Source organism: Meleagris gallopavo, chromosome 11 (assembly GCF_000146605.3).
Source record: "Meleagris gallopavo isolate NT-WF06-2002-E0010 breed Aviagen turkey brand Nicholas breeding stock chromosome 11, Turkey_5.1, whole genome shotgun sequence".
NCBI lineage: Eukaryota > Metazoa > Chordata > Aves > Galliformes > Phasianidae > Meleagris > Meleagris gallopavo.
Window position 1 is genome coordinate 20,488,548 of NC_015021.2, and position 27,398 is coordinate 20,515,945.

Here is a 27,398-nt window from a genome sequence, read left to right on the forward strand (position 1 = left end):
CACTACATTGTCTAGCAGTGTATTTCACAGCAATTCACTTCTTTTTCCCCTTGACTTATGCAAAGCAAAATAATTTTTATTGGAAATTAAAGGTAGGGATGGTTCAGTTTCCTGCCGTAATTAAAGCTAGACAGTGAGCCATACCCTGTTTTTCTTCTGAGACAGTGTTCTACTGTGGCACAAAAATATATGTTGTTTTCCTCTTTGTTTTATTTGCTTTTGTTTGTGTTCTTCAGTTAAGAAAAAACAACAACCCACGTTAGTAAGATGTTGGTAGAGACTGTAGGATTGTCTGTAATGCAACAGGCCAGCTTTGCCGGAGGTGGTGAGAACACTTCCTTAGGTGTTATTTCTACACGATGCAACTTTTAGATGAAATATTGAAGAGAGTTTAGGCATGTAACCAAACTATGCCATTAACCTCTCTTTTTAGACCATCTAGTTTCCTCTTAAGCATGAGGATTCCCCAGTTCCCTTGTCATACATTCAGAACTTTCTTACTAAAATGCACAGAATTCCAGGGCGCTGGGATTTTCCACTTGTCCTCAACACCCATCAGGAAACAAAGCAATCGGCTATGAGGTTTGTGCAAAAAGACTTCTGGTGAAGCATGCTGGGACGCATTTGTAGGTGGAGGGTTAGCTTAGCTGCAGGCTAGTTGTATTTCACAAACAATGAAATGGAGTTCAAAAACGAGCTATCTATTTCTTCCTGATAACCAGATAAAAAAGGCTGAGAGGGAGAGATGGCCTCTGGTTTATAAAAAGCTTTGCAATTCTTCTAGCAACAGAAATTAGTCTGAATAGAGATTACCAAAATCATCATTTCTAAATAATTTTGGAATTATCTTAGAGAGGCAGTACTATATAAAGAAAAAGCAATATTTAATGACATTATTTTAAATCCTTTTTTTTCCCCTCATATAGCCTCATCTGATCTATCAGAACAACTATAATGGAACATGCTCACTCTTGACTGTGCAATTTTCCAAACAATGCTGTTCATGTACTTCAGAAAATTTATGGTTTTATTGCCTTTATTTTTCCAGTATAATTTTTTCTTCTTTTATTCAGTTTAAGGTATAGTTTGAAAATGTTTTGTACTTGTCATTTCTTCCAGTCGATCTTATGGCCATTATTGCTATTGTTATTGGTATCGGATTTATAAATCTGGACTTTGCAGCTGATATGCATATTGGCATTGTGTCCAAAAATGGTGAAATTGATGTTAGTAAGGTAATTCAAGAAAAGAGTGGATGTAAAAGCAGGAAATGTGCTCTAGTGCTAGTCCTTATGGTCTCACTACTGAATGCAGGGTAGAAAATGAAGAGCTCTGAGACATGTGTTTGCACTGCATACTATGTTGTCTATTCTACTTGCTTCCATCTTCTCTGCTCCTTTGACTAGACTGAACCATGTCTTCACTGAGCTATCCCAAACTGTGCCTTTGCTGTAAAACTATTCCTCTGCCATCTGGAACAGTCTTTTGGAGCCTCTGCCTCGTTGACTTGATGCATCTTTTAAAATATCATTGGACAGCAGCTTTTCTCACTTGTCTGAGTCTCTTAATTCCATATTTTTGTCTCTTCCGTTATAAGCTTTTAGTTTAGTAATTATATTATTCTAGTCTGTAAAGCACTTTAGAATACTCTTTGGAAGAAAAATTATGTTATAATGTTCCTTTATATCTTACTTTACAGAAAAACAGTACATTTGAAGTTATTGAAATCTCTATACATATTTACTAGTCTGTCATCTTTGCGTGAATGTTATCTACTAGTAATAATGTGGTTAAATAGATATATATTTTTTTTAATTTTTAGAATTTGCTTAGGACAGAAAGCACATTATGACTAGACCACAGTCATTTGTATTTATCCTAAGTCATAATCCAGTAACAGTAAATAATTCATTTTCCAGCATGTCATTTCCCTATCGCTGTCCAACATGTAAGGGAGACAAAGCTGAATAATCATGGAGAAATCAACTGATGAAGAAAGGGACTTGACTCCACGCCATGAGTTTCATTATTTTGTATATGAACTTAGATAGTAGTGGATCTGAGACTGCAAGCTGTTACATGCTCTTACTACAACAGCCTGATTAACTTTTAATGGGAAAAAAATTTTGTTCCACTTTCAAATACAGTAATTTGGTAAGGGGTTAGCCATCAAAGACCCAGTTAAAGGGCAGGAGCACAGCAAGAGACCTATAAAGCTTGGCTACAAGGGTGTAGCTCAAGAAAAATAAGCAATTAGAGTTGGCAGGAAGGGGATGTCAGATGTGCAACTGTCTCTTGCATGAATTGTCTCCCAGAAAGCTGAAGGACAGCACAAAATTATCTTTCCTTAGAGACTCATCCATAAGTGGTGTTAATGACTGTCAGTTACATTCAATTTGATAGTCATCATCTGAAATGATTGATTGTAGCTGTGCTGCACATGGATATGGTTAGCAAAATCTCCCCGTGCTTTCGTTATCCCAGAAGATGTTAGCTTTATAGTTTGATGGTTAGCACTCAGATGGTGTTCTACACCTCTCTGGTAAGCATCATGTTGTTTTTCTGTTTACAGACATAATGGTAATATTGGACTGTGTTCTGAAGGGAAAATAATTTTTAAATCTACAGTAGGGTTTTTTTTTTTTGTTTTTTTTGCTGCCTCTGGTGCATGTGATAATTTGCTTGAAGCGTTTTAGGAAAAAACTACTTGAGAAAAGCCAAAATGGCCAGCATACAAAAATTCTGTGGTTCTGGAAACCAGTTTAATAACTCCCAGAAGGTGGCTTTGTTCACCAGCTGAGCTCCAAATATGATGCCTTTTCAAGTGTAGACAACTGACTACTGGCATCCTCTAACCTTTGAAGAGATCTGTTGCCACAAAATCTTCCAGCATGGGAGAACCTGTGCCTGTAAGTGAAAAAAGAAATGGAACAGTTGTTGAGATTCTTGAACGCAGGTATCCATTTTTTGTAAAATCTCATTTTCTTCCATGTTCAGAGGGAGATGAATGTAGAAATTGTGGTTTGTCCTATTGCATAGCATGTGGCTTGAGGCAGAAAGCTTTGGTGCAGGTACGTTTTCATATCCAAGCTTCCTTGGAGCTTCAGGGCTGGGATTGGGACTCATTATTTTAATGCATTAAATTAATGTTATAGATGAAATTCCAATTCAATCTTCTTCGTAAGAGAGCTTTTGACATGATATATTAACCATCAGATTAGAAGAAGACTGACTAATTATCATTTAATGCAATTGAATACCAGGATTTTTCATTTGATGAACCTGGCTGGGTGGAGAATATTAAATCTACTGGTACCAATACCCTTATAAACTTTAAATGGGAGGAAGATTAAAATTCCATGGATGGGATATTTATTTGCAGTCATTATTCACAGAGTGACGTATCAGGGAGTCATAAAAATGCAAGTGCCTATCTTTTCTTTTATATGCAGCCTTTGAAAAAAGGATTAATGTAGTCCCAATCATAGTTTAGATGGTACTACATGCTCTTACTTTTTAAAGTCTGCACATGTGCTCTAAATTTACCTGGAAGTCATCCCACAGATGTGTAGTAGTTTCCAATTATTGTAAGGGCATAAAGAACAAGACAAGAATGAAGTCCTCTGGGTCATTAAGTCTAAATTCTTGCTATCACAGGGAAGTTTAGCCTTAAGTTATCAGACCACTCTTCCATCTCTTTCAGATGGTTCTTCAGCCTTCCTCCTTTTTTTTGTACTGATTCTCATCTTGAATACTTTAATAAGTAGCTTTTTAAACAACAACAACAACAAACAGTAGGTCAGTACAACTAATGTTCACTTGCAAACCTATGTTCCATTAGATCCTGTTTTTCCATTTCCTTTGTGGTTTACTCTCATTTTCAGGATTTTTAAGATCTTACATGCAGTAGAGCCACTACAGTAGTTCCACAATTACATTCTTGGCTTTTTTTCTCACTTGGATAATAAAACATTGCTTCCAACATTAAGCAGACTTTAAAAAGTTTGAAATTAAAACTTAATAAATTTTTAGCTGAGAAAACATTTGTTTCAGAGAGAAGAGAAAGTTTCTGAGAGTGTCTGGTTAGTCTCCGAATCTTGATTTTGTTATTAGGTATTTTATTCTGTTCATTCCTTCTGACCCTTAATAGCTGCACCTCTGTTAGAATGGACTCAGGAGTGTCAGCAGGTTTGGTACTTTGCTAGTTGGGCAGCTATCTAAATCTTGTATGCTGCAGGGCATCTAGGAGGCTCAGACAAAGAGTTTGGACTGCTTTCCAAATGATGTAATCCAAAAGAGACTACAGCTCAACAGGATCACTTGTGACCTGAATGATCTTCTGTGTCATCTGCAGACTTTTTGGAGTATGGCAGCAGGAATTCAAAATCTAGTGATGCAGGTTAACAACATGAAAGGATGTGCTTTTTGTCTGGGTAAGGGAGAAAAACCTCTGAAGAGGGACTTCTGGGGCATAACAGCAGAAGCTTGAATTTCAACCTCTCTCTAGCATGATGCTCTGATCCTTTGCTGCAGCAAGCAAAATGTCTGAGGAGAATAACACTTCACTCCCCTTGAAAAAAGAATGCGTAGCACAATATAATCTTTTTTTATTAGTAGTTACTTTGCCATATGAGTTTTCTCATCATCAACTTGCATTATCTAACTGTTGTCACTAACATAACAGAATTCCCACTTGCCTGGCAACAGGACTCTTTGACTGGACATATGTAATTGCACGATGTGCTGGACAGTGTAGTTAATTATTACCAGGAAATTTTTAATGCACGTATCCTTCCAATGTTCGCATATTCTAATCCACCTATGAATTTTAAATCCTGTTTGTATGTAAAAGCTAGAAAGAAAATATCTTCTACAAAAGCATTCAATAAAACAACAGTATCTGAGTAATTAACACGCCACAGGCATTTGCAGGAAGAAATACAAATTTTATTGGAGAAATCTAGTTACATTTATGGCGAAATCTTGCAAATGGTTTTTAATGAGGTCTATTTTTAGTAATCATCTATATTTTTGGACATCTGTATCAAATCTCATATGTACTACAATACTACCCAGCAGGTTATGTCCTGTCAAAATAAAAAGAAAGGCAGATTTATATTTCATTTCTCTATGCACGCAGGGACTTGCAGTTTTATAAGCCTTCATTGAACAATTTAATTTCTGGTAATTAGAATGGTTGCAATCTTTCAGATTAGAAGGGTTTAGTGTTTATTAAGAGGTTGCCTTCTGTGTTGCAAGATGGTTATCAGCATGGGTCCAGTCTGGTATTACTGAAGACACAATATTCAGGGAGAGGGCTCTTTTCTTCCTCTTGCCTTTTTTGACCTGAAGGAAGAAATTAGATATGTAAGGGCTTCTCATCTTATTCATGCTCTGCTTATCACAGACTCCTTGAACAACTTGAATAAGGTAGTGCTGTAATTTCAGGCAATGCAGACCAGATCACCCCAAATAAGTATTCTCCTTCTTTAATGAACCTCATCACGGGCTCTGGGAAGTGTGCCAAGAGTGTGAGGGGATTCTGAAGATGGGGTGGTGGAAGAGCAAGGATTTAACAAAAAGGAAAGAAATGGAGGGTTGCATGGTGTATTCGCTTCTCATATAATTTTTGATAGAGTGGAAAATTGGGTATATGAGCTCAAGGTGCCCTCAGGCATCTTGACTTGCCAGTGGTACTTACTCAGCACATCGTTGACCTTGATTGTTACAGAATCGTATTTGCCCATAGATGAACTTCTCTTGAAGAGTTTATCCACATTTACACAGCCACAAAGGCACTTGGGCGCCTGACTTCCAAAGTTGATCAGGATTGGCATTTTTTCCAGACAACATTTTGTCTGGCATTTTCCTTTGAAAACTCAACAGATAGTGAACTCTCACGCTGACTGTAAAACTTGCTATCTGATGTTATCAGACTTGTCTAAGGTGGCCTTTGATAAGCAGAGAAGGTTTAAGGTTGGCTCCTTATCGCTGAGCCACTTGTATTGATGTTTTCATGTAAAGTTTATTAGGTTATTCAAATACAAAAAAATCCCAGAGTTCTGAGATGTTTTTGCTCTTAAAAAAAAAAAAAAAGTCAGTCTTCCTTCTCTGACAGCATGTTGAAGTTATCCCTGTAAGGTAACTTCTCGTAGCTTTTGTTCTTATTGTTTGGTGAGAAGATGCGGAATGTAATCAGACTCATGCTATATATTAAATGGTTTAGAAATAACAGTTGTGTATACATAGACATTTTACTAACACAGAAGTTAATAGTAAAGTTGATCAGCTTAAAATATCTGTATCTGTGGTTGTAAAATCAAGTGGGATTCTCAATTACGTTGAAAATTATGTTTTGTATGCAGGGCTGATATTTTTGAAAGCCAGTTTTGTTTTTTATCTGTAGTGTTTTCAAAGCTTAGTTTGTTATTTATTATACCTCTAACAACTCTATGGCTATAGGATTGTTACAATGGTTTCTCTTTAGACTGAGTTTTAAAACCAGAGGGTGCTTCCTGTCTTTAAAAGCAGAAATTTATCATTTGGGTTTCAGAAGATTCAAAACAAGAGAGCATCCCTAAATGTGGTTTAAAGTTGCCCTTCCAAATTTAGTTCCCAAGACTGCTGATTATACAAAATTTTATTTCTTATGTTCTTATTGATAAAATAAAAATTTCCTTGATGGGTGATAGTGTTAGACTATGGTATTCTTAATCACTAAGATATTGACCTAAAGATATTAAATATGAAAATACATCAAACTTGAATATTTGTCACAAAATATTTCTTGCTGTAGGTGTAAAACTGGGCTGAATACTTCATATTTCAAGTAAGGATTCAACTCAGTGGAGTAAAAATGTGTCTTGAATGAAGCATAAGATGAGTGAGAGAACAGCGTGTTACACTTCGGTCACCTCTTGAGCAGTCCTTGTGGGATGTCCTTGTGGATGACAGTCTCTTCTCTGTCGATGCTCTGTAGAGCGAGTGCTGCGAGGTCTGTAAGGTTGATTTTTGTAACCTTCCATGAACCAAACCTCTGCTACCAAACCTCTGCTCTTTGCCATAGGGGAAGATCTTTGTCATCCTTCAAAGTGCGGCTTTGGGGGAATTTATGCCAGATTGTTTTGTAGGTCCTTGGTTTTTCTCTTTTTCCCCCTCATGTAGTAGTGCTGAGTACTATATCTCCCAGATCTGCAATTGCTGTTTTGTATTTCTTTTCCTTGCTGTTTTCTCTAGTCAGGAAATCAGCCAAGGTGCTAGGTAATATTAAGCATCTCATTAGCATTCAAGAAACCATATCGGCACTCTCCTAAGGGTTCAACGCTGAGCCAGGAGTCATCAACAGTACATTTTCACAGCCTCTCTTTTGCTGTTCCCTTTGTTTCAGTTGTCAACACCAAACTTTTTGCATACCTGCTCGTTGAATAATATTTCCTGCGTCACCAGCTTCCACCAGGCATAATGTCATTTTCCACATCTCTAGGTTTTAATACAAAAAAGTATTTTTGGGTTCATAGTAGGCTTTTTTTAAAGGAATAAGTAAACAGTATTTTGAGGGGAAAGGGTGTCAAGCTGAAAAATCTTGTAGACTTAAGATTTTATGTCTGCACATCTTGCAGGCTTTGGGTAATGCTCATGTGAACAGAAACATTAACGGGTTTCCTTGTTTTTATCTGCCCACTGAATGTTTAAATAGCAGGCGGGAAATATTTGTTCTTTTCTTTTAAATAGCATATTCCCAACCTTAACCTTTACTGTTTATTTTTCTTCAAAAACTTAAAAAGATTTGCCACTGTAACTCTGGTTAAGCAGATCTGGGAACTTAGTACATCACAAAGAGGCAAAAATTATTTTAAGGAAGTTTTTATATCAGTATAAACCTTCTATCTTTTCTGTAGGTCTGATGCTTTCCAAGCTGAGTAATGTTGGGATTTCACCGATGTGACCAGCTCAGCTATTAGATCAGTTCAGATCTGCTCTGAGTTATTAGACACAACAGAAAGAAAAATAAATCCACTGTTGATTTTCTCCAAATCTAATTGGGAATAAAGCCAGATTCTCTGACAAGTTCCACAGGGATATGTCTAGTACCATTGAATCAAGTTTATTCTGGCTTTATGTTGGAGTATGGAGAATGATGATGAATCTCACCGAGCTCTTATTACTTTGTTATCATTTTGAGAATTCTGCTCTGAGCTACGAAGTCATCAGGTTCGCCATACTGTGCAATCTCTCTCCATCCTTAAGAAACATCTTGGCTTCTGAGGGCATTCTCTAGGCAGCGACTCGGGATTGATATCAGCCTAGAAGATGTGCCCAAAAGAAGATGAAGGGAATGAAGACACGCTCAGTTTGCCTTTGAAAATAGGAATGTTGTGGTCTGTGCTGTACCTTACTAAAAGAGATAATGTGATTACTCCACAGACTACAAGTGCCAAGCACAGCGCTCTATGAGCTGCTGCAGGGAAAGTTAACTCCATGCCAGCCAGACCAGAACAGTGGTATCCACTGGCTTTTCATCCAAATGGTATTTTCAGTTCTCAATGATGGAATTATGCCTAAGGCTCAATTAGAAAACAAAAACAAAAACCAATAAAAAAACCCAGTATTCTTTGCAGTCTTTGTTGCATGGACTAAGTCAGGGCGTGTTCCTCTCTCTCTGATAGAATTTCTACATAGATCAGACAGCTAGCACACAGACTGAAGGAACAGTAGCTAATGCACAAAAAAATGTTATGAGAAAGCTGAGGTAGTGAGGCAGCTTGCAACAGCAGGGGACTGAGTGACCTGAAGGCTTGAGGCAGAAGCAAACCCATCTGATCTCTGGGTACTAGAAATAACGGTGAGTACTTGCAGAAAAAATCTTGTGCTAGTTACTCAGCTAGCTGTAGTAAAGCTCTCATTTCTAACTTTTTATAGTGTTACTAGAGTTTGTGGGCCAAGTTTGCTGCCTGTGTTGGTTTACCTTATTTTTATTCTTTTTTTTTTTCCCCCACAGCAATTCTGCTGTTTCATTTAAGATTTCTCTGCAATTATAGCTTTTTCAAACTCCTCCTTTTTTCTTTCTTTCTTTTTTTTTCTCTCACTCATCTACACTTTTTAGCACCTTCAGTGTCTTCAGATTTCCCATTTTTCATGGCCAGGAATAACTTTTCACCCCCGTGGATTTGATGTTCTTGTTCCTTTTGCTGGCCACTATCATGACACAGGGTTTGGAACTAGGTAATCTTTAGGCTCTCTTGCAACCTGAGCCATTCTATGACCTTGACCCTCCTTTGTAATCTGATCTTGGCTGTGTTACAAGACCTAGTTTCATAGTCTTGAGAATGATAGCAAAGATTGTACCTTGTCCTTTGACGATGGAGATAGATAATGGGCACTTCACTGCAGTTCTTACAATGCAAAAACAGCTGAGCCAACTGTTCCCATAAAAGTCCAATTGGTTGCAGTAGGCATAATGTTCATTCTGACAATGATAAAATGATTGCTTTAGTATCTGGCTGTGTAACCCATTTACAGCATGTGCACCGGTGTTATAAGAGTGTTTCAATTGTGAAAATCATTGAGATGTAAATGTCATGATTATAATTTATCTTCATTAAAGATTCAATTGGAAGAAGGAAAATTAATACATGTGCTGTGTAGTGTACCAGATACTAAAAAGTAATATGTTATAATGAAAATAAGGACTTAGGAATGAAACTACATCAGAAAATAACTCAGAAGCACATTCTAGTGATGTGACAGGTGGTTATCTCAAGGGCATTGCCAGAAATATTTTACTGGCTCTCAGTTCTTGTCTGGAGTGGTATAATATTTCATCTTTCTCTAATAGCAATCTTAACACCTCTCCCCCCTCCCTACACTGCCAACAGAGAAAAGCAGCCAAACAGACGGGGCTGTCGTCTTGTGTTTTAATGCTTGAAAATGATTGTATCACCTGAAACCACCATCAGCTTGGAGCACAAAAGCCAGCTCTGAATATTATTAATGTCACTGGAAAGATTTCCATTAAATTCATTGATCATTGGCTCGCATTATTTCTCTTCTAGTTATTGATGGGGCTTTTTTTTTTTTAATTTACTTGCTGATTTATATGATGACAGTGAAATTTTGCTTTTAAGTTCATCACATCATATATTTGTTCATTCTAGTATTACTCATCTATCACAGACTCAGAATTGCCTGACTAAATATATTTGATTTTTGAGTGGTTTATTTTTTAATCCATCCCAAATAAGAATGAATATTTGTCTTTTCATTCAAATTTTATTTTTATAGAATACATTGTTTGTTTTTTTAGTTTCAAATCCAGTATTTTAATTGAACATATGCCCATGGAATATTAACATATTTTATGCTATTTAAGAATAATATGTTCAGTGAAATCTGTAGCTCTGAGTTTGTTTTTTTTTTTTCTTTTGATAGTGTGTAAGCAAACTCTTTTGCTGTGGTTTTCCTATAGACGAAAATTTTAATCTAATGATTTTTTTTCTCTGCTGTATTTAGAATAAATGAATTAGTCCATCCTTCGTGTTACATGTTAAGTAATTGCTGAACCTTTCTGTAAATAAGCAATAACCTCTAATTTTAAATGATTAATTATTGGCCTTTAATTCTGATGATTGCACTAGGATGAGCTTTCTTTGATTACTTATGCTTCAGCTTTATACAACCTCAGCATCATTATCAGTGCAGACCTTCCTGCCGCGGTTGGTACCAAGAATCTGTGCAGTGGAAATGTTTTATAGTTTGAAAAGTTAGCATTAACTGCCATACTCTTGTTATCAGAGATTTAAGAACTTCCTGAGGTGAGTTGTGCTTGCATGTCATTGGGCAAATGTGTTTGGCTACATTCCTGCGTTGGTTCTTAAACAGTAGTAGTGGTGAGAAATGTGTCAACAGGAGAGGGAGCTCTCACCCTGACTATGAGGGAGGAAAGCCGAGTGAGGCATCACTTCCCCGGGTCCGGATGGGCAGGGGAGCTCCTCCCTCTCTAACTGCAGAGGGAAAAAGCGTTATTTTGACCTGCCGTTATTCTGTGCCTTAGCCATACTCATCTGCTGAAACAGACGAGTGACTGACTTAGAAAAGAAAATAAAAAGAAATTTGTTGAGAAATGTTGAGATAGGGAAAAGACGTAGAAAGCTTTAGTTAATTAACCATGTCACAAAGGAGCTCAGTGAACTGGTGGGTCTACTCTCCACCCAATGTAAAAATGGCAGCATAGACTAGAAGGATAGCCACCTAAGTCAGTTGAGTTATACAGCTGGGAATCCACTGTAAACGCTCATGTAATAAACCTAGTGAAAGTCTTTCTAAAAAAAATAAACCACTGTGGACAAAATACTAAAGTACCAATGTTCTACATCCAGTCGTATGAATGAATTTATCAAAGATTTTGCCCCAAGGATAGGCGTGGTAATGGTCGTGTATCTGTGTTTGTAGTGGCAAAGGTTTTGGAAACTTCACTGTGCTTCAGAAATGCTGAAGTATTTTTTTGTTTTCATGTTACTCTGTGGCTCACTTTTATATCTGAAAATTGTGCAAAAGGTAGCTGTCAAGTAAGCCAAGATGAGGGCATAAGTGAAAGCTGCTGCTTCAGAAAATAAGAAAGTCAATAGGAAATGTTTTAGAGGGACTGCTAATGATCTTCTTGATCTTTACAGAAAGGTCCCTAAGGATCCACTTGTAGAGATTCAAAAATACAATGCTACTTGTAAGAAGAGCTTTAAGAATCGTGCTGTATTTGTTGGTACGTTCTGCCAAAGAAAGAATAACTCTCTTCCTGACATTTGTATATGTGAGAAGCGTGCTACTAAGTTGGAGTACTACTCTCAACTTACTATAAAAGCTTGTTAAAGCTTTAACAGAGCACAACAGCAAGTAATAACACCTGAAGAGATTCTTTTTTTTTCCCCTAATGTACTTTTAGGCAATTTTTCTTTTCAAAACTGTGTCAGAACTTCATACAAATTTGTTTCATGGGAGAAGCAATTTTATAATATTAAGTGCCATCATTAGGAGTAACACCCAAAACTAGGGACTGAATGACTGTCCTTGAAAAGCCTTAAGCACTAAGCGTAAGAACAGCAGTTGTAACTGATTAAGGTTCAAAACCAGCCCAAGTTAGCTGATCAAAACAGCACAAGTGCAGGAATTTTAAACCTCACTCAAACTTCAGTGGGGCATCCCAGACCCATGCTGTTCCAAGTTTTGTGATCCCATATGTGTTTCCTTGGATTCACGATTTGGACTCTGAGATTTGTAGAAACTTTTAGAGGTTTGTAGACCAGAACTTGCAAATTGTGCTGCTTGACAGTAGCAGATGTGGGAAAGTTGTCTTGTGGTACTTAAAATAATACAAAGATCGAATGGTTTAAAATGCACTTGGATGTCGTTCAAGTCGATGATTTGATGGTTAACGTTATGAACAGGTTAACTTTCCATACTGCATAACATAAAATAGGAAGGAGTCACAGATCAGGATGATTATGCACGTGTGCAAAAATGTTGTGGTTTTTTTTTTTTTTAGAGCAATTACAACAAAGTGAATGTTGCACAGAAGACTACTTGCTTATGCTGCTTATTATAATGCCGTGATCAGTATGAGATGGAACTAACATGCAATATAAATTTCTAATCTATGTACTGCCTGCCTTGGATTAAAACTTGATCGCTCTTCAAAAAGAAGGATCCAAATTAAATCCTTGTATCAACACACTCAATTCCTTAAGTAAGTAGTAAATCTTATCATATTTTTCTGGCAGCATTTTATCTACTTTTTGTTAAACACCTGTCTTTGTACTCAGTTATCTGTTATGTTCTTCTAGAAGGGAAATGAATTGCTAGGAAAATTCTCATCTTGTTCAGTGCAAGTTCAACTGCACATAATATAGCCAATAATTGACTTTTTTGTCATTATTATTTTGGCCAGAATTTGTCTTTGAGTAAGGAAAAAGTGTAGATTTTTAAAATAAATGTTAGCTTAGAAAGTGAAACTTAATTCTTGAAAAGCATGTTGCCAAATAAATTACCCACTTTCCTTTAAAAATGGATATAACCATATCTGTTGATAGCATTATAGCAACAGTATTTCTGAATGAAGTATTTGAGGTCAATAGGATACTGGAATACCGTCACTATACTTGAAACTAAATGATCTTTTAATCAGTTGCAAGGTCTCAATCTAATTTTCAGATAATTTGTGGGATTAGGAAGTATTCAGTTATTAAAAGTTGAATTAATTGCACTTTTCATCATGGCTCACTGTGTATATATAATTTATCTTATGCACGTATTCAGTAATATTTTTAAAATTTTCACTGTATGAAGATAGTCCTATAGAAGGGAAGGGAATGAAATAGTCTATGGTTAATTTAGCAGGATGCCGATGGGCTTAAAGTTGCAGCCAGGGAGATTTGGATCAGACTTAGGGGGGAAAAAATAATAATTTTTTAAAAAGGGCAGTGAGGCACTGGAACAGATTGCTTGGGGTGGGCTTAGAGTCACCAGCACCAAACATCTTGAACTAAGCCAGACAAATGTCTGTCATGACAGCTGACATTGTAGCTGGTCCTTCCTTTAGCTATGGGCAAAGGACTGGATCATGTCTGAGTGCCTGCCTGCCTTCCTTCTTATGCTCTGATTTCTAGGTAAAATGCGTCTAGAATCTTAAACAGAAAGGAATGCTTAGTAATGCAAAAGTGGGTTTAAACTTTAGCTGGGCTTAATCAGGCCTACTGTCTCTTTCTGCAGTGTAATAATTAAATGATACGGGCAGTATCTGCAGCAGTTACTTCTGCATACAATCATGTCCTGTACAGAGAGAGTGATGCTTCACAAAAACAATAAATCTTGAAGTGCTTCTTGAAGACTCTGGGATATCAAACTGATATTTAATTTTAAGCCCCAAACTCTCCAAAATGTAACAAAATATGCTTTCAGATAATACATAGGAATGGTAAGGTCTGAAATCCAGGTTCAGAGGTTCTTCCATGCAAGATGCTGCTGAAGGGATCGGGAGCTGATAGTTACTGAGAGCAATCCAATGATATCACGTATTTATCTTGCAAAGGAATATATCAACGATAACTTGAAGCTTTCATCAGGATTTCTCCTACATATAAGTACAGCAGGTTAACTTTTTCCTGGAGGGAAATTCCTGTGCAAAATGAAGAGACTATCCACATGATTCCATCAATTAATATTTTTTTCTAGTTTCAAGAAAGGGATATGATCATTCTGAAAAAAAGGAACAAACATACTTTACTGGTAACTGCATCTTTAAGGCTATGCAATGCAAATGAGCTAAAGGAAGTTTAAGAGTCTGTCTGATGTCTCGATTAGCATCTTGAGTTTTCATAAATTTTAAAACCAGAAGGGATTTTAAAGCCAGGGAGAATAGGATAACATTTTGCAGTGATCACATTGTCTGTATATCATTCTGATTCTCACAGACTTGACATCCGAATATATGAGACTTTTAAAATATCAGAGCACTGCTGTCCTTTATTCAAACAGTAAATCCACTGAAAGTCAAACATTTGTACATAGAACTTGATAGAACAGTCTTTCATCATCTTTCTTTCTTTTTCTTAATATTTCAGTTTCCATCTATGAACACTCAGGAAAGTGATTCATATGATCTTGTTTCCCTTTTCATAAGCAGAATATCTACATTCATGTTTTATGACTTTTTATTGCAGAAGTGATCCTGTTTTGATTTCATTAAGGTGACATTTTTAAAGTATCGAGTCTGTTTTTAGGAAAACAGCTGCTTGGATTTAATGAGGAAAATCTTTCTGTTAAGTAATTGAAGCAGCCAAACAGATTACCTAACAGGAATCCAATCTTCATTCAGTTTAGAAGTCTACAATGTTTACAAACAAAATAGTATGTTTTGTTACCTTTATCATTAAAATTGATGTGATGATGTTTTTATCTCATATTTGAAACTGTAGCTGTTCTTTATATAAGAACTTCTCAGGAATCTTCTGCTCACATAACCAAACTGCATCTCAGCATTCGATGGACCAGTTTCCTCTCTCCCCCACATTTATTTGTATCCATGATCTAGTGAAGCCCACAATTGTTCTAGATGGAAGCAGTTTGAAACTGAGACACAATGGACTGTATTCCTTACACTATTTCTCTTAAATAGACTGGTACGTGTTACGTTTGCTCATCAGATAGATGTAGCTACTAAGGACAGTTATGACAAAGCAAATGCTTTTTGCTTGGCAAAATGAAAGCATATCACGGATCCACTCTGCTAAAGAGACAATATTCTTCACAAGCAATATTTGTAAATTTACCATGTATGTTAATGTAATAAGGATAGATATCTTTTTTTATTAAAACAAACAAACAAACAACACAAACTTATCTGAAAAGAATCAAGTCACTAGTCAAACATTGTGTCAAAATGTAAAAACAAACAATATCATCCCTAAATCTGCTTAGTGTGAGAAACCTCTCGCTTTAAAGTACGTTTATGCAGTACACAGTTAGGGATCCTTACACAGCTGAAAGTAGGGTTTTGATCTCAGTAACTCCATACTTCCCTAATAAGAAGTTGTTCCCTTTTATAATTAAAAAAAAAAAAGAAGATTGAAGCAAAGAAGAAACCTCTGTGCGTGTTATGAAAGTCAAAAAGAATCAATATTTCACTCTAGAGATGAACTGAAAGTGATTCATATTGTGCAAAAGCGTGAAAAAGTAAAAGTTTCAATGAGATATCACAGGAGAAGTCTCCATAAGAGTGTAGAATCATAGAATCACAGGATGGCCTGGGTTGAAAAGGACCACAATGATCATCTAGTTTCAACACCCTGCTATGTGCAGGGTCACCAACCACCAGACCAGGCTGCCCAGAGCCACATCCAGTCTGGCCTTGGATGCCTCCAGGGATGGGGTATCCAAAACGTTTAGAAAAGAGTAAAAGATATTTTAGAAATGATGGAAGGAGAACAACGATGTCCTTACGCTTCAGACCCAAAAGATAAGGAGAGTTTTTTGAGGATTCTTATCATGATTCACTATTGAAAAGCCCAGTGCTCCATGATATACGAGAAAAAACTATGATTATTAAAGTGGCCAGGTAATTAATCCCCACAAATTCATCTCATTCATGAGAATAGAGTGAACCTATGCTCTATCTAATAATCAGAAATAAACAGCACTCTTGGTATTTGTACAGTAAAAATTATCAAGTCCCCAAAAGAACAGCAAAAGAATTTTAAGTTATAATGCTGAGAAAGTTGTTGCTGCCAAAGTGACGATAAGTAAATCAAATGAAATTTAAGATGCAAACAAATGTTGCTTCACTTGAGACTGGCATAGTTCTGTGCCATATCATAATGAAAAAGAATTAGCAGAAACCCCCATTCTTTTTCAATAGTTGCTGGTATTGCTGCTAGGCAAGTGCTCTACAAAGCTCTTCTGGCTGTAGTGTCTGTATTCTTATGAAAGAGGATTCTTTTTTCTTGCTTCCCCCATTGGAGGGGGAAGTGCAATTTTTATGAAGCCTTGTCATCTTCCTCCCACATATTTCAAGCTGCGTTTAGAGTAGTGAATCAATCACAGGCTGTTTCTTCCCATGCATTTGCAAAAGACTTTGAAAAATAATAGGTCTGTATTATATCATAATAATAATCACTTAAGATTTAAGCTCACGAGAATAGTCTAAATAAACAGTGCAAGATTTGGCCTAATTACCCTATTATCTCTCTCCTGTAGTCAGCAAAATCTGTTTCTCTGACTTTAATTGGAATGAGGTTCAAGTTGTAAGTCTTGTAGAATGCATGGATTTCCCTTGGAATATAGAATGCATCTGGCTTAGGTTTTCTATTTGGTTGAAAACTGAATGGATTTTTTTCCCTTAAGATTAGATTTATAGATCAAGAAATTTAGGTTAACTTTTAGTTTTGTAATTTGATAGTTCTGAATAAATGAAACACTAAAGCGAAATTATGCTGATTTCGCACATATCTTAGTTGCTCTTTTTTATAATACTAAAAAAAGTCTGCAGCTGTTGGTACAATAGAGTGATGGCATCAGTTTTCATTTGTGGAAAAAACTCCCAATTTTTATACATTGTTGAATGTAGTTTTAGTTTGTTTGGTTCTCTCCCTTTTGACTGATATTTGAATGACTGAATTTCATAGAGAATTGTATCTTTTCCTCAGAACAAATCAAAGGAATGTACACCAACAGCAAACCGGTGTATTTCTATAAGTAGTTGAGTTTGAAAGCAGTTAATAAATTTTATCTCCTTCAGTGACATTAGGTTTAGTTTCTAAGTCTTTGAACATTTCTCAAAATAAGGCAGATTAATGTCAATATAAATCAAATAATAGTCTGAAATGTTAATATGCTACTTATGTCACCGGTTGTACTTCTTTCTGAAATTCAGTTATCGAAGAACACAATTTGTTCTTCAGTGCATTTTGGGTGAAATATATAAACTTGATGCAAGATGGAAGTTCCTTTATCCATCAGTATGATTCAGGTCATTATAAAATTGAAATAGAGATTTGGTGTTGGAGTTATAAATACTCAAAGTGGATCTATTTGTCATTGCTTTATTTTGAAAAAAGACAACAGTCAACTGCTGTAGATTTCTACAAATGTATCTCTTACTGTCATACATTGCAGATAAATGGAACTATTCTATTTGGAGCTTATATTTGTAAGAAAAGCACGCTGTTCATCCAGTGACATATTGGTCCAAAAAAAAAAAAAGAAAAAAAAGGAAAGAAAAGAAAAGAAAAAAATGCGTAGCAGCAATTTGGAATTCCAAGTTTCAGTCATGATATTTTCAAAGCGAATTTTGAAGAAAAATAGGAATGATTCCTACCACCTCTTGCACACCCTGTTATTTAAGGTAGGCAGAGGTAAGCTTTAAATACTGCTATCAACTTTTTCAGATATTTTTAGGTCCGAACTGTGTTCAAGAGCCTCAAATAGGTGCTAGCAGCTTCAGAATTGTGGAAATTTCAGGCATAGTTGCTGACTAAATTTGACTCTTTGTTGCTGACTAAATTTATTGATTCCTGTTTCTGTTTTTTAACTTCTTCTGATGGGTGCTTCTTGATGGTTTTCTGTCTCATGAGAAGCAAAATTCATTCTTAATACTACTTCTCCATGAAATCTCATGGTTTCCCTTGAGTTTGCTATCTCAGATTTGTCTGTCCTGAAACTCTAAAAAGCATTCCTGGGATTATCAGGACAAACAACAGCAACACAAAAAACAACTCTCCTCCACATCAAAAATAACAAAAAATTATTAAAGCCACTTTAAAACAGGAATAATGCCTTCTATAACATATTATAAATTTACTCCCACCAGGAATTTGTACTGCCTTTGCGGATAGCACGCAAGCCTAAACTCCTTGGAGTAATGCATACAGTGCATTTAGCTTATTAAAAACAACACCGTGCAGATATTGATTCTGCATCACAATAGGAAAAGTGCCACAACACTTTCAATATCTGCAGGAATATTTTTCACCTGTGAGAATCTAGGGGCAGAAATTCACTATGTGTTCTGAATGAGTAAGTTTTTAGAGATGCTTGGTTTTGGAGAGTAATCCTGTGGCAAGGCGTTGGAAATTCGTTGGAAATCCCATCCATCGCTCAGATGCCATAGGGCTGCATATGGTTGAATAGATAACTTCTCTGTGAGGTATCTGGTTTACTAAAAAGCATCTAGAATTATTTCTGCTTTTGTGCCGGAGTTTCTAACTGAAATTGCGCGTAGATCTTAGTTTTATTGCAATTGTTTCTCTAGCTATACAATGTAAAAAATAAATACCTACCATATGGGGATACAGAAGAGGTTAATTTAATAATATTTATGTAGCTTTAGACAGTTTTATAGAAGAGACCATAAAAATGCTTATGCAGATGAAGCTGTAAAAATTTGAAATTGTATTTCTGCTAATTCTAAATTTCTTGGCAGCGCTGACATGTACTTTGTTTTCAGCCTGGGCTCAGTTCATTTATGTAAAGCCTTATTTTGGAATGGGATAAATTTAAGAACATTTTGTAAGAATGTGATCTCTTGGCCAAATCTCTTTCTGAAGAGTTAAAGTGAAATTTTGCATTGCCTTGATAGTTATCCAGAATTCAGTGTAGAAACTGTGAGTCTGCAACATCTGGCAGGATGAGGACTAAAATCAACAAACCTATAGTTATTCTAATAAAGCAAGATTGCAGAAGAAATTAAGATTAGGGCTATTTATTGGCTGCCTCATAATCACGATAGTTTTTATGTCTTTGACATCTTTCTGGAGCACAGCAGTTTGCTGCCTGTTTTGGGGGTGAAACTACTCTGTACAAACCTTTGGCACCACCAGGATTTTCTACTATTCTGTCTTTAAGTTATTTCACACTGTATGTTGAGAACAAATACTTCAGATATGTAATGAAGACTTGTTCTTGATATCTCATCCTAAGGACTGGTGCTTATCCACAGGAAAAATTACCCATCTTGAGTAGTTTGTGACTAAAAAACATTTCATAGTGGAGTGTTATTAATGCTTTCAACGAAAAGATTCATAAAGCTGATGTTCTAAGTGCTTAGTGAAAAAAATATTGGCAGTAAATACTTTTCGATCATCAAATTTAGTCATCAATCATGAGTTGATCACGGTCAATTCATGAGCTGTAATTGCTATATTTCAGGTAGTCATCAAATATGTTATCCCTTTAAATGATTTGCCTCTCATTACAAATAATGATTTTTCACTTTTTCTAAAAAATATAAAATATATTGCTGAAAAATAATGGGCGCATCAGTTTTGTACCGAGAGAAGACCACTACCCCACGGCTATAGGAGTCTCTCTCCCTTATTACTGATTGCAGCTATTCAAATGCCTCAATGTAAGCATCTACCAAAGCTGTCAAGAGTACTTGAATTAGTCTTTGGTACTGATAAACACTGCAAAACAGGTTCTTGCCTTTCAGAATGTTCACCAGGTGGCACAGCAGATATGCTTGTATTAACAAAAAACTTCAGTAATTTACTAATTGTTGTTAATTCTGTGGTACTCTGCTCACTACTGCCATGCAGAGGTAACGGACAGTTATGTTACGAAATTTTCTTTCAGTGCTGACGTTAACATTTAGAAAATTCAGTGACTTTTTAAAAAATATTATTGTTGCATCCCTCTTTGGTATTCTGAACAGTGATGTATTTTTTGAAATGTTCTGACCTACAAAATCAGAAGAAGGTCTCGAGCTCTGATGAGCAATAAGCTGTGATTCACAGCTTGGTGTTCTTGAAATATTGAGTCATCTTTTCCTCTGTTTATTTATTTTGAGAAGCTTTTACATTCAGTAAACTTCCCTATTTCTTGCATAGATGTATAAACATAAATACACCTTGTGTACATGAAAGTATAGATGGATCAGTAGAATTGCACTTAAAATAACTAAGCTGGACTTGTGACTGTTTAGGTTTTCAGGAGCAGGCCCATTCTTGTAGCCATACTATTATGGTGCTATTGCCAGTGATATTTAGCAGGTTTTAGCAACTGTGTAAACCAGCTGCCCTGTTTGGGGGAGACACTTTAGATGAAAAGGACATTAATTATTGTGGCAATTCAAAGGAAAGCTGACAGGCTGCCATTGGGACTCGGATTTTCTTCTCAGAGTAAATCCAAACTATGAACCTGCAACTCTTGTAACATAATTAACTTCTTATTATTGCAGTCCTAGTATATGCAGGTGTTTATATTATGCAAAATGTAGAGAGTCCAAAGTATCTTGTTGCAGAGAATCCAGCAGCAAGATTAAATTAGTAATGAGATTCCACACTGAAGTGTTTGCCAATCCATTTTGTGTCAAAGGGTTCAGTATAACTCTGGAAGACTTTGAAAATTAGGAAGTCATTGTAAATCTCTAAAGAATTTCATCAAGAGCTGTATTTCATGTGATGTATTTAGATTATATTTATCAGCAAAGTGATGGAACTTATAAAAAGATTGTGTATGTTAGTAGTCTGTGTTATCTGAAATATGGAGCAGTGTTTCTTCCACCCTGCCACATAATAATAATCTGCCTATGTAACATACAAACTTGCATGTTATGTATGTGTGTACATGTATAACTGCATGTGTATATACCTGAAAGTCACTAACGTGACAGTGTAACAGTGATTTTTCCCAGACATGTTATGTAACCTACACGTTTCACTTATTCATTCTCTAAGCTCTGTTCCTCTCCAGAAGGTGAGTTCATAGGCTCAGGTAAAGTGTTGATCAGTGATATATTGCCCTCGTTTCTTAAGCCCTAACTTAAAACAAATGAAATGGCGGTTGTAAATATCAAGGTTAGAGGTGACTAGAGCTGGGGATCATTTAGTTCGATTTTCTATCAGCTGTCATATGTCAACAATATGGTTTCTGGAAATTATTAATTGAAAAGTTTCAAGTGATTTTTTTTTTTTTTTTTTTTCTTTGGAAATGAGCATTTGCAACTTTCAGGAGTTCTCTCAATTTTTGTGTTAGGGATTCTGTCCTGTTTATTGTTTCTGTGATTTAAGTAGTAATTTTGCAGTGAAGAAAGGCTCATATCTTATGATTGTTTTTAATTAATCTCACCAATTTGCTGACCTAGTTACTATTCCTCCAACTGTAATGGAGAATCCATAACAGGTAATAGTACAGTGTGGCCTAGTTTCAATTTTATTTTTATTTTTTGCTACAGAAGTGGGAGGAAAGGATTACAAATGTCACTAGCAAGGGTAACATTTGTTTGGGTGGATTTCAAAATGAAATTTTTATTGGCACCACAACTCTGCATTTAACAGTTCTCAGGACATGTTATGTATGTTACTCAATGTGGCTTACAAGTACACAAACTGCCTTCTGCATCACAGTGGGTGTTTTTCTCTTTGAGATCTCTTCTGTGTTATTCCTACTGTCTAATAAATATTTATGAACTACCCCAGAGTTGTATGTGAATAATCATAACAAAAATGAATAGACACTAGGAAAAAAAAAGTAACCAAGAACAGTACCCTTTCAGCTAACAGCAAATAGTTCTTTAGTTTAACCATTTTGTAAACCAACCTTCCATCAGGTTATTCTGTGTTGCTAAGATAGCCATTCTCTAATGTATCGCGAGCTAAAATGTTAACATACGGCTAACAGTTAATGGTTTTAAACTGGAAGAGTGTAGGTTTAGACTGGATACTAGAAAGAAATTCAGTACTGTGAGGATGGTGAGGCACTGGAACAGGTTTCCCAGTGAGGTTGTGGATTTCCCCTCCCTGGAAGAATTTAAGGCCAGATTGGGTGGGACTTTGAGCAACCTGGTTTAGTGGGTGGTGTTGCTGCCTGTAGTAGGATGTTGGAACTGGGTGATCTTAAAGATCCCTTCCAACCCAAACCATTTTACGATTCTGTAAGATATATGGCTTAGGAAATGTGTTTAAAACTATTTTCTTCTAAAGAGTTTCAAAAATGCTTAATGAATAGAACAGAAATGCAGTAGAAATGTTAACTGCCCTCCTGCTGGGAGCAGCAATGTAAGAAACGAGAATCAGATCATCAGAGTCCTCTTTGCATTCCTGGTTTTCAAACGTTCTGGAGGGGCTGTGGGGGTTGGTGGGGCTGGGAAATGGTTCAGATGGCTGAAATGTGCTGAGCTGGCATTCTAAGTAATTAATAGCAGCTAACAGGTATGAACAGCTGAGGACAGGCATAGAGCCAGCCGTGTTTGAAGTAGCATTTCTGGATTCTGGATAGCATACAGTCTATTTTGTGTGAGGGAAGAAAAAATTGTTCAACACCTGTATACTGCAAAGTGTTTTGTGTATCTGCCTGATGTGCCAGACTGGTCATTTGATTTAAAAAAAAAAAGACATAACAAGCAAATGATTCATCTCATGTGGTTGGCTTTCCATCTGTTCATTCAGAACAACTCTATGTATTCTATGTATCTTATGAAACCATTTCTTATTTAAATGCAAATATGATGTAGCAGGAGATGCCACAAGTTGGTTTTTTTGCTCTTGAACAATATCAATCCTTTTCCTAGTCTTGCATACTGTGCACAAAACACATGAGCTCTAAGGCTACAATGAAATCTTTAAGGGCCAACAGTCAAATTCAGGAGCCTGCTTTCGTTGCTCGATGCTATTCAATACCAATTTATTATGAGCTTTATATTGCCTTGTCTTATGCATAGAAGATATTTGTTCTTTCTTCAAAAGAAAAAAGAATTAAGAAGTTAATTATTGAATTAATGTCATCTTATTGGAGATTACACGTAGAAGATTTAATAACTGGTTGATGCTGATTTTCTGATCTGACTACGTTGAGATTGTAGCAATGGCTTCAAAGTAGTGGTGAAAGTGAAATAAGTGGTCAGCTATTAATGATCTTCAATGAATGATAATAACTAGCTCCACTTAAGATCTCATAACATAGTTGTATGCCACTACACTTAAATTCTCCTGAGTGAAAAGCTGGCGTAAACCCACCAGATGGGAACAGATGTAGCCAACACCTTATTGGTAGGTTGTCCCCAAATCTGAAAAGTTTAGTTGCCGTTGCATTTGTTCTTAGATAAACCAGTGAGTTTCTGTTCTGTCCATTACTGTTGTGTATCTATGAGAAGTACTTGAAAGGCATCTGCTGATAATTCTCTGAGAGAAGATATTTTTTCCCCTATACAGTTTTACACGCTTTTTGAAATTAGATTTCACTTCTCATTTTCTTACTAGCTCTTCAAAGGACTATTTTGAATTAACACCTCAGTCAAGAGTATGTGTTTGAAAGTAAATGTTCCATAGAAATGTGAAAAAAAATATCTGTTAACCTCGCATAACAAGTGAATTGTCTTAGATCTGGGGGCTCATATTGTAGCCATTACAGTATAATAGAGAACAGTCTTAGCTGTGGGGAAAAGACGGAGACATCTGCAGTCTAAAACAAGTAACAGAATTAAACACAATGGGAACATAGCGAAACTGGTAAAAATTATGCTGCTGTATGGCTCAGTGGAGCTAAATGTTGCGTAACATGTTTTTGTTTTATTTTCTCAGTGCTTCAGCATTCAAATTAATTAAAGAATCTTCCAGAATGAGCTGCGGAGTTGCTTTGGAATATATTGATTCAAAAGCTGTTAATATGAAACTCAGCATACTTCTGCAAAATAAATCTGTAAACTTTTGCAGATTGTAGTTCTTATGCTATAAATTATTTTTTTTAAGTTCCTTATTTCTAAAAGCCATTTTTAATTCCCCAATCATTAATGCTTCGATGTGCGTTTATACTGACGCATCATTGAAATACGTTTTATCTTCTTATTAAAGGTTCTGAAGAAATAGATGGTGAGGTGATATTTCACGCTAATTTTCAACAGACAATGGAAAGAAGCTAGCTTATATTACTCCAGCCACAGAAGAAGCCATCGTGACTTTTGTCATGCAGCGTTACACCTGTGTCTAATGTAAACTTATCCATTTAATCGAAGCTACAGCTGAAGTTCTGCCTTCAGATTTTGAGGTGAACTAATTTATAACCACTAGAAATGTTGTATATTTACCTAACGTGGCTGAAGTTCCAGTTGAGAAAGTGTCTCAGTTTTGCACGGGGGAAAAAATCGATTAACCATAACCATGTGGTGCCTGTTAAGGACAGACATTCAAGCAAGCAGATGATGAATATACTGCTTCAAAATGAGTTTGTCTTGACCTGTGATAATAAATATAGTATTTTATCATCTCATAATTTTGTTTCAGTGAAGAAGTGTAGCCTTTATGGGAGGAAGATTTTTTGGTAATTTAGATTGTCACTGAATCTTTCAATTCAGTGAAACAGGGTTGACTTGCACCAACTGAACATCTGCTGTCAAATTCTTACTAGCATCTTTACCTCATTCAAGGTGCACACTGGGGAAAAAGTAATGAAAAAAATTAAAAGCTTCAGTCTGTGGAGTGGATTCACAGATGTCTACTTACGCCAGGTAATTAATATCTGAGCAAATAGAGGCTTGCACCATAAATAATCATGGGGAAAAGAGATGTTAGTAGGTATTTTAGCAAGATTTATTGAAGCATTCTTAAGTGACTACCCACAAATATTGTGTAAAGAGGCAGAAATAGAGGAAAGGATGCTTGGTCTGAAATATGCTTAGAGAAGTAAATGTAAGCATGAACGATTTGCAGAATTAAAGGAATTGATGACTTACTCTAAAAACTGCACTTTCTTGAGATGCCGGTAAGGTATTTTACAGTGCATTTTGAGGAGTTGATTTCTTTTGTGATTGGAACAGTAGAGACACATCAGAAGCCTGAGGGGGCAGGAGAAAGGCTTGATTAGTGCCAAGTTTTTAAGTTGTAAATTTGTTTATGTCTTTCAAGAGCCAAATATATATCAATATTGAAATTCCATCTGAAATGTTCATGTATGAATGGTAAAATTCAGAGGAGAAACCACTACAAAGTAAAATTCAATCCCAGCTCTATTTTGTGACTAAACCTTGACAGACTGGCAGCGAGCATGAGCTCCTTTATCAGCAAGTGCCTCAAACTCCCAACAATTCATGAAACTCATAATGATTGAATGAATGATGAATTTTGAAGAGCACTGCCAGTTGTCCATTCACAGATGTAAGCTTTAACTTGGTATATAGAATGTTTTTCTTAATAAATTTCTCACTAGGAATAGTATTTGATGCTCCATGCATGACTCCCTCCCTGGAGCTGTCTGCCAGAAGGTGTAGGTAAGCCCTGCTCAGCCGGCCAGGCAGAGTGAACTCTGTGTTGGAAATGTGAGCATAAGATTACTGTGTGCGTTCATCTTACTAAGGCTTTTGTAAAGGTTAAGATGAGAACTGCCATAGCTGAGTGATTAAAGCTTTACTGAGAATTCATCTCACTAGACATTTAGGAGTTATGTATTTACATTTAAACTGGTCAAGGTGAGCTCATCTTGTTATCTGGCAGAGGGAGCTTATCATTGTGAAGCTATTTACCTTCAGACATACTTATTTTCCTCAACTACAATGCAAAGCTAGGATGGCTGGTTTATATGTAGATGCCTGTAACTTAGACACTGAAGTCCTCAATCTCATTGAACTTCCACCCCCTCTTGGTAATATTTTGATTTCATTTCCTATTCTGATTCTTTTAAATGCTTTTTATTTCCCTTGTAAACAATTATTTGTTAAATATGTTCCCTTCAGCCATTTAAATACCTTCAGAATAATTGTGCTACTAGGTAATGCTTAATTTTTTTTTTTCCGTACCAATCTGCACCTATTGCCTGGAACATTTATAACTGCTTATACTTCCAGTGGAAGATCATTAGCACAACACAGTACAAGAACAACAAAAACTGTCATGGGATTACTGCTGTGGAATAGGGGTTTAACTTTTGCATTTTTTCTGAATATTTTCAAACAGATTTATGTTTCCAGAATGAGGAAAGTTACGTACTGGTTTCTCAGCACTTCTTAAACTGTCAGAGTTTCTGTATGATACCCTTCCCTTTTTCCACTTGATGATTTGATTGATCTTTATCAAAGCCATTGAGAAGAATGGATGAGGACTAGTAAAAAATATCTTAATACTTTAGATTATTGCTAGTTCTTCTGATGCTATATTGGGTAAAACCTAGTGATAGAAAAGTCCTTTTGAACTTCTGAGTGGTGTCAACATAAAATATAGACCTCTCAATTTTCCTGAATGATAAAACCACTTGAATGACTTTTCCCCTCGATGTCTTTCAATAGCAGTGAATTAAAGATTGGAGAGAGATGCACTTCTGGTCCCATCTCTGTGGTAGCCAATAGCTGCCTGCTATTTCTATTGCTTTTATCTCCTTTTGTGAAATATTTTTCAGTGTTTTCTTGATATAATTGATTGTGACTGTTATTTAGATGTGTTAGAGTTCTGTGTCACAGCATTGCAGGACTGTGTCTATGTAGAGAGATTAGCTTCTCTTTCTGTATTACTCCTATTGCTTTCTCTGCTGTCCTCAATGCACTAAACATAGAATTTACATCTGAAGTGACTAGAAATTTCTATTCTTTGTATTTAATTGCACTGCTTATTTAGGAATCAGGGCAATGGAGTTATTCAATTAGCACAAGGCTTGCTCCTTCTGAATTGTAATTCCCATTTGATCACCAGTTATTGAATTTGTGATTGCGAGATGTATTGGGTTTCTCTAAGATCATCCTAAACTCCCTGACACTGATGTGTAATGCTTGGAAAAGCTATGAAATATAAAACAGCTTCTCAAAGCTGATGTGCAAGGGTGAGCAAGTTAATGTATATCAAAGCCAGTAAGCATTTTTTATGAATGATTTGTCTGTAATATGTCATTTGCAAAACAGTCCAGCTACAAACCTCACCAGGATTCCCTTTCTATCATAA